The sequence below is a fragment of the Neophocaena asiaeorientalis genome, unplaced genomic scaffold (assembly GCF_003031525.2).
Source record: "Neophocaena asiaeorientalis asiaeorientalis breed wild unplaced genomic scaffold, Neophocaena_asiaeorientalis_V1.1 scaffold184, whole genome shotgun sequence".
NCBI classification, from domain to species: Eukaryota; Metazoa; Chordata; class Mammalia; order Artiodactyla; family Phocoenidae; genus Neophocaena; species Neophocaena asiaeorientalis.
This window is the reverse complement of record NW_020185325.1, coordinates 4,932,444-4,939,662: the sequence shown is the minus strand read 5'-3', so window position 1 is coordinate 4,939,662 and position 7,219 is coordinate 4,932,444. Positions and strand designations below refer to the sequence as shown.

General features: G+C 35.6%; 1 pseudogene; it reads left to right on the top strand.

Moving 5' to 3' along the window:
- Positions 1-4,324: 4,324 nt before the first annotated feature.
- Positions 4,325-6,967, top strand: LOC112392594 (tigger transposable element-derived protein 1-like; annotated as a pseudogene).
- The last annotated feature ends 252 nt before the right edge of the window (positions 6,968-7,219 follow it).

The following is a 7,219-nucleotide window of genomic DNA, read 5'->3' as shown; positions in this document are numbered from 1 at the left end:
AGTCTGCAACACTTGTTTTAATAGTCTAACAAAATACATGTTGTAGTGAGACAATTCTTTTCTCAGAGGGAATAGATATTTTCAACCTCATTCTCCCTCCTCCCTTGTAACACTGTGTCACCTAGGTTCCCAATGCATGCCACCCCAGTCATGATCCCTGTGAGTATTGTCCTTTTTTATTGCTAAGGGTCCCCTTTTTTTTATTGAAGTATAGTTGATTTACAATATTGTGTTAATTTCTGCTGTACAGCAAAGTGATTCAGTTATACATATATATACATTCCTTTTTATATTCTTTTTCACTATGGTTTATCATAGGATACTGAGTATATTTCCCTGTGCTATATGGTAGGACCTTGTTGTTTATCCATTCCATATATAACAGCTTACATCTGGTAACCCCAACCTCCCACTCCATTTCCCTCCTACAACCCCCTCCCCCTTGGCAACCACAAGTCTGTTCTCTATGTCCCTGAGTCTGTTTCTGTTTCATAGATAGCTTCATTTGTCATATTTTAGATTCCACATATAGGTAATATCATATGGTATTTGTCTTTCTCTTTCTGATTTACTTCACTTAGTCTGATAATTTCTAGTTGCTTCTGTGCTGCTGCAAATGGCATTATTTCATTCTTTTTTTATGGCTGAGTAGTATTGCATTGTATACATGTACCACATCTTGATCCATTCATCTGTCAATGGACATTTAGATTTTTTCCATGTCTTGGCTATTGTGAAGAGTGCTACTGTGAACATAGGGGTAAATGTATCTTTTTGTATTCGAGTTTGTCTGGATATATGTCCAGGAGTGGGATTTCTGGGTCATAAGGTAATTCTATTTTTAGTTTTCTGAGGAACCTCCATAAAGTTTTCCATAGTGGCTGTACCAACTTACATTCTCACCAACAGTGTAGGAGGGTTTCCTTTTCTCCACATCCTCTCCAGCATTTATTTGTAGAGTTTTTAGTGATGGCCATTCTGGCTGGTGTGAAGTGGTACCTCACTGTAGTTTTGATTTACATTTCTCTAATAATTAATGATATTGAGTGTCTTTTCATATGCCTATTGGCCATTTGTATTTTTCCTTTGGAGAAATGTCTATTTAGGTCTTCTGCCTATTTTTCAACTATGTTGTTTGTTTTTTTGATGTTGAGTTGTATGGGCTGTTTGTATATTCTGGAAATTAAACCCTTGTCAGTTGCATCATTTGCAAATATTTTTTCCCATTTCATAGGTTGTCTTTTAATTTTTTTATGGTTTCCTTTAAAGTAAAAAGCTTGTAAGTTTGATTAGGTCCCATTTGTTTATATTTGCTTTTATTTCTATTGCCTTGGGAGACTGACCTAAGAAAACGTTGGTACAATTTATGTCAGAGAATGTTTTGCTTATGATCTCTTCTAGGAGTTTTATTGTCTGATTGCTTTTTCTTGTCTGATTGCTGTGTCTAAGACTTTCAATACTATGTTGAATAGATGTGGTGAGAGTGGGCATCCTTTTCTTGTTCCAGATTTTAGTGGGAAGGCTTTCAGCTTTTTATCATTGAGTATTATGTTGGCTGTAGGTTTGTCATAAATAGCTTTTATTATGTTGAGATATGTTCCCTCTATACCCACTTCGGTAAGAATTTTTATAATGAATGGATGTTGAATTTTGTCAAATACTTTTTCAGTATCTATTGAGATGATCATGTGGTTTTTGTCTTCTTTTTTTTTGTTTATGTGGTGTATCACATTGATTGTTTTGCGTATATCGAACCAACCTGTGAGCTTGGGGTGAATCCCATTTGGTTGTGGTGTATGATCTTTTTTATGTGTTGTTGGATTCAGTTTGCTTATATTTTGTTAAGAATTTTTGCATCTATACTCATCAAAGATATTGGCCTGTAATTTTCTTTTTTAGTGGTGTCTTTTTCTGGTTTTGGTATCAGGGTGATGGTGGCTTCATAGAATGTCTTTGGGAGTGTTCCCTCCTGTTCAGTTTTTTGGAAGAGTTTGAGAAGGATCAGTATAAGTTCTTCTTTGTATGTTTGGTAGAATTCTCCTGTGAAGCCATCTGGTCCTGGACTTTTGTCTGTAGGGAGTTTTTAAATTACAGATCTATTTCACCTCTAGTGATCAGGCTGTTCAAATTATTCCTTATTATTCAATTTTGGTGGGCTGTATGTTTCTAGAAACTTGTCCATTTCTTCTAGGTTGTCAAATTTGTTGGCATATAATTGTCCACAGCATTACCTTATGGTTTTTTTTTTTAATTTATTTCTGTGGTATCGGCTGTTACATCTCCTTTTTCATTTCTTATTCTGTTTATTTGGGTATTCTCTTTTCTTCTTGATGAGCCTGGGTGAAGGGCCCCAAATTTGACATAATACTGTTCTCAGTCCAAACACAATGATGTAGGCCCCAAAGGGTTTCAGGGGTGATTTGAAGAAGGAAATGAAAAATAACACTAAACTATAGAAAATACAGTGAGAATTAAAATGAACTTGGTGAAAATGTCACCTCTTTATTCTATATATGTCTCTGGACCAAAAATTTAGCCCCTTCAATGGTGCCTGTTCTTCTTCAGTGTCAGGAGCACAGAATTCATGATGGCATAAGTGGGAAAGTACAGGCTCTGCTGTCTTTGGGCTCATGACTGATCAAGAGATGAAATTGTATTTTTATATAATATATATGATAATTTCTGACCTAAACTTTTTACTGCCAGTGCTAATGTGTGCAACAGAAAGCAGCATCAATTTACAGAAGTGATACTGGCATATATACCATACTGTCTTTGTCTGCTAAACATGGGAAATGTAGTAAAGTAGTGCCTGAAAAGGAAAAAAAATAGAATGCTTAAACTTGATATATTTGATTTTGACAGCAAGAACAAAAATGTGAGTTTCTTCAAAGGGAACTCGTGCTTCCAGATTAAGCCAGTTGAATTGTGTTTTCACTGGAACTACCAGTTGGATTTATCAGAGAGAAATCTTAGATGAAGTTCAAAAGATTTCTCTACATTAACTTGTGCTAAAAATACAGAAATTGGATAGATGGCATCTCAACTACTAAAGGCAGGTCATTTAATTGTTTAAATTTTTTTTTAATGCAAAGCAGAGCTGAGGATTCAACATGGTAAAGAATGCAAATTTCTAAGAAGGTGCAAAAGCAGTGATGATAAGAAGAGCTAATGTTATTGAATTATAACACTTTCTTAGGGGCTTTACATATCACATGATTCTCACAACCAACCCATGAGACAGATATTTCTATTCTCTCTATCTTACAAAAAAGAAAAGTCAATTTAAGTAATTTTCCCAAGGTTACTCTGGGTAAACTCAGAATCCTGGCTAGAACCCTGCCTCCTAGCTCCTGTACTTTATAGGAAGAAGATTTATACTTGTAAATCACTTAGTAATGGAGTAATATAAGTTTAAAATTTTATAGAAAGAAGAAAAATAACCTGCCTAGCAAGGCAAAGAAATAATTTTATTGACCTTTTACTTATTATGTATAATTCTTAGTATTTCAGTGCATTTTTAATGTCCCTTACTGTTAGAGGACAACTGTAATTTTTGTGCAAAAATTTTCTACATTAATTAGCATTATTGAGTATATTTCAGGCACTGTGCTCCATACTGAAGAGAAAAATATGAATTACTCATATTTCTCCTTTGAGTAGCATAGAATCTAGAGGAGGAGAAAGCTTCATAAACAAAGGTCTCTAACACAGTGGGGGCAAATGCAAGGAGAGCTCAAAGGAGGGAGGAATTAACTCAGCTGAGGTCAGAGGGAGGCATGTTTCAAGAAACACCAAAGAGATTAGAATGTTTGGAGAGAAATCCTGTGAAATTGTGGTTTGGAGTGTGTGGGCAAGAAAATAATAAATATTGAGACAATAAAGGTATAGGCATACCTCATTTTATTGCACTTTGCTCTATTGTGATTCACAGATAAATTGGGTTTTTCACAAATTGAAGGTATATGGCAACCCTGCATTGAACAAGTCTATCAGTGCCATTTTTCCAACAGCATTTGCTCACTTTGTGTCTCTGTGTCACATTTTGGTACTTTTTGCCATATTTCAAACTTTTTCATTATTATATTTGTTATGGTGATCTGTGATCAGTGATGTTTGATGCTGCTATTGTAATTATTTTGGGGCTCCATGAACTGCTGCCTTATAAAACGGCAAGCTTAATTGATAAATGTTTTTTGTGTTATGACTACTCCATGGATGGACCATTGCCCCCTCTCTCTCCCACTCCTCTGGTCCTCCCTATTCCCTGAGATACAAAAATATTGAAATTAGGCCAATTAATAATCCTATTAGAGGCCTAATAATGGCCTCTAAGTGTTTAAGTGAAAGGAAGGGTTGCACATCTCACACTTTAAGCAAAAGCTAGAAATGATTAAGCTTAGTGAGGAAGACACGTCAAAAGCTGAGACTGGCCGAAAGCTAGGCCTCTCACATCAAACACTTAGCCAGGTTGTGAATGCAAAGGAAACAGAAAGTGATGCTCCAGCGAACACATAATGATAAGAAAGTGAAACAATCTTACTGCTGATGTGGAGAAAGTTTTAATGGTCTGGATAGAAAATCAAACCAGCCACAGCATTCCTTTAAGCCAAAGCCTAATCCAGAGAAAGACCCTACCTCTCCCTCAATTCTGTGAAGACTGAGAGAGGTGAGGAAGTTGCAGAAAAAAATCTTTGAAGCTAGCGGAAGTTGGTTCATGAGGTTTAAGGAAAGACACCATCTCCATAACACCAAAATGCAAGGTTAAACAGCAAGTGCTGATGTAGAAGCTGCAGCAAGTTATCCAGAGGTTCTAGCTAAGATCATTAATGAAGGTGGCTACACTACAACAGATTTTCAGTGTAATTGAAAAAGCCTTATATATTGGGCTACCCAAAAAGTTCATTTGAGTTTTTCTGTAACATCTTACCTGATGTTGCAGAAAATCCCAAACGAAATTTTTGGCCAACCCAATAGAAGATGCCATCTAGGACTTTCATAGCTAAAGAGGAGAAGTTGATGTCTGGTTTAAAAGATTCAAAGGACAGGCTTGCTGTCTTGTTAGGGGCTAATGGAGCTGGTAATTGAAGTTGAAGCCAATTTTCATCTACCATTCTGAAAATCCTAGTGCCCTTTAGGATTACATTAAATCTACTCTGCCTGTGTTCTATAATGGAAAAATAAAACCTAGATGATATCATGGCTTACTGAATATTTTAAGCCCACTGTTGAGACCTACTGCTCAGAAAAAAAGATTCCTTTTACAACATTACCATTCATTAACAGTGCTTCTGGTCATCCAATAACTCTGATGGAGATGTACAATGAGATTAATGTTGTTTTCATGGCTGCTAGCACAACATCCATTCTGTAGCCCATGGATTGAGGAACGATTTCAACTTTCAAGTCTATTTAAGAAATACATTTCACAAGGCTATAGCTGCCATACACAGTGATTCCTCTAATGGATCTGGGCAAAGTGAATTGAAAACCTTCTGGAAAGGATTTACCATTTTGGATGCCATTAAGAATTCATGAGAAAAAATCAAAATAGCAACATTAACAAGAGTTTGGAAGAAGCTGACTCCACCCCTCATGGATGACTTTCAGGGGTTCAAGACTTCAGTGGAGGAAGAACTGGAGATGTGTTGGAAATGGCAAGAGAACTAGAATTAGAAGTGGAGCCCAAAGATATGACAGAATTGCTGCAATCTCGTGATCAAACTTCAATGGATAAGGACTTGCTTCTTATGGATGAGCAAAGAAAGTGGTTTCTTGAGATGAAATCTACTCTTTATGAAGATGCTGTGAAGACTGTTGAAATGGCTATGAAGAATTTAGAACATTGCATAAACTTAGTTGATAAAGCAGGATTTGAGAGAATTGACTCCAATTTTGGAAGAATTTCTACTGTGGGTAAAATGCTATCAAACAGAATGCTGCAGAGAAGCCAGTCACGAAAGGAAGAGTCCATTTTTGAGGCTCCCTTCATTGTCATTTTAAGAAATAGCCACAGCCACCCCAACCTTCAGCAACCAGCACCCTGATCAGTCAGCAACCATCAACACTGAGGCAAGACCCTCCACCAGCAAAAGGATTATGACTTTCTGAGGACTCAGGTGATGGTTGCCATTTTTTTTTTTTTTTAGCAGTAAAGTATTTTAAAATTAAGATATGTACGTTGCTTTTTAAGACATAATGCTATTGCACATTTAATAGACTACAGGATAGTGTAAACATAGCTTTTATATGCACTGGGAAACCAAAAATATTTTGCAATGTCCACTGTATTGCTGTGGTCTGGAACTGACCCCACAACATCACCAAGATATTCCTGTATATTAGAAGTAAAACCCACAGTGATTTTGAAATGTTATTACCATGTTTTGTACAGTATAATCTACACTAGAAAAATACTGAAGGAGGAAAACATTGATAAGAAGAAATTTTTATAACGTGAAGACATCCTAAAAATTTAGGAAATATTCCATAAGGCTTCATATTAATTTTGAAAAAACGAATGATAAGAAAGTGACATTAAGTCAAAAATTCTTCTGTAAACTGCAATTTATATTTAGCTTTACAAATTGGATGAACTAGAATAGTTTGCAAAATTAACATTCAAAGCCACAGAGAAGAGATGCATTTACATTCTGCCATATGCCATCTGAGCTCCATTTTTTGAAAGATGGACAAGCTCCGTGCACCGCTCAACTTTTTTTTTTCAATTAATTACCCAATTACTTCACAAATTATATACTTGCTGCAAGTTGTGCTATTTTGAGATATTATATTTAAACCAATTTTCTTTCTTGTATGTTGAAAACTCTCTATACTGATTTCATGTGGCTCAACGCCCCCTATTGCAAAATTTTAATTCAATCCATGTACTTCAGCTTGGAATTTATTGTATATTTTGCTCTTTTCAGATTCTATTGATGTGGAATGCTCTAAGAACTCACAGTAACTCTCTAAAGCCCTCTCTTTTTCTCTCTCTCACACACAGACCTCAAATAATAGTCCAATTTTTCAACAAATAAATTTGCTGATCCAGTATGACATCGTTATATATTTTAAAATAATTCCTCCCTAAAGGAATCAGCCTTTTATTTCCATGGGAATTGACTTGAGTCTTTCTCACTAAATATCTAAAAACAAGGTAAGAGAATCAATAATGAAATAATGACATTTTCATTTTGGTATGGAAGCATATAAACTA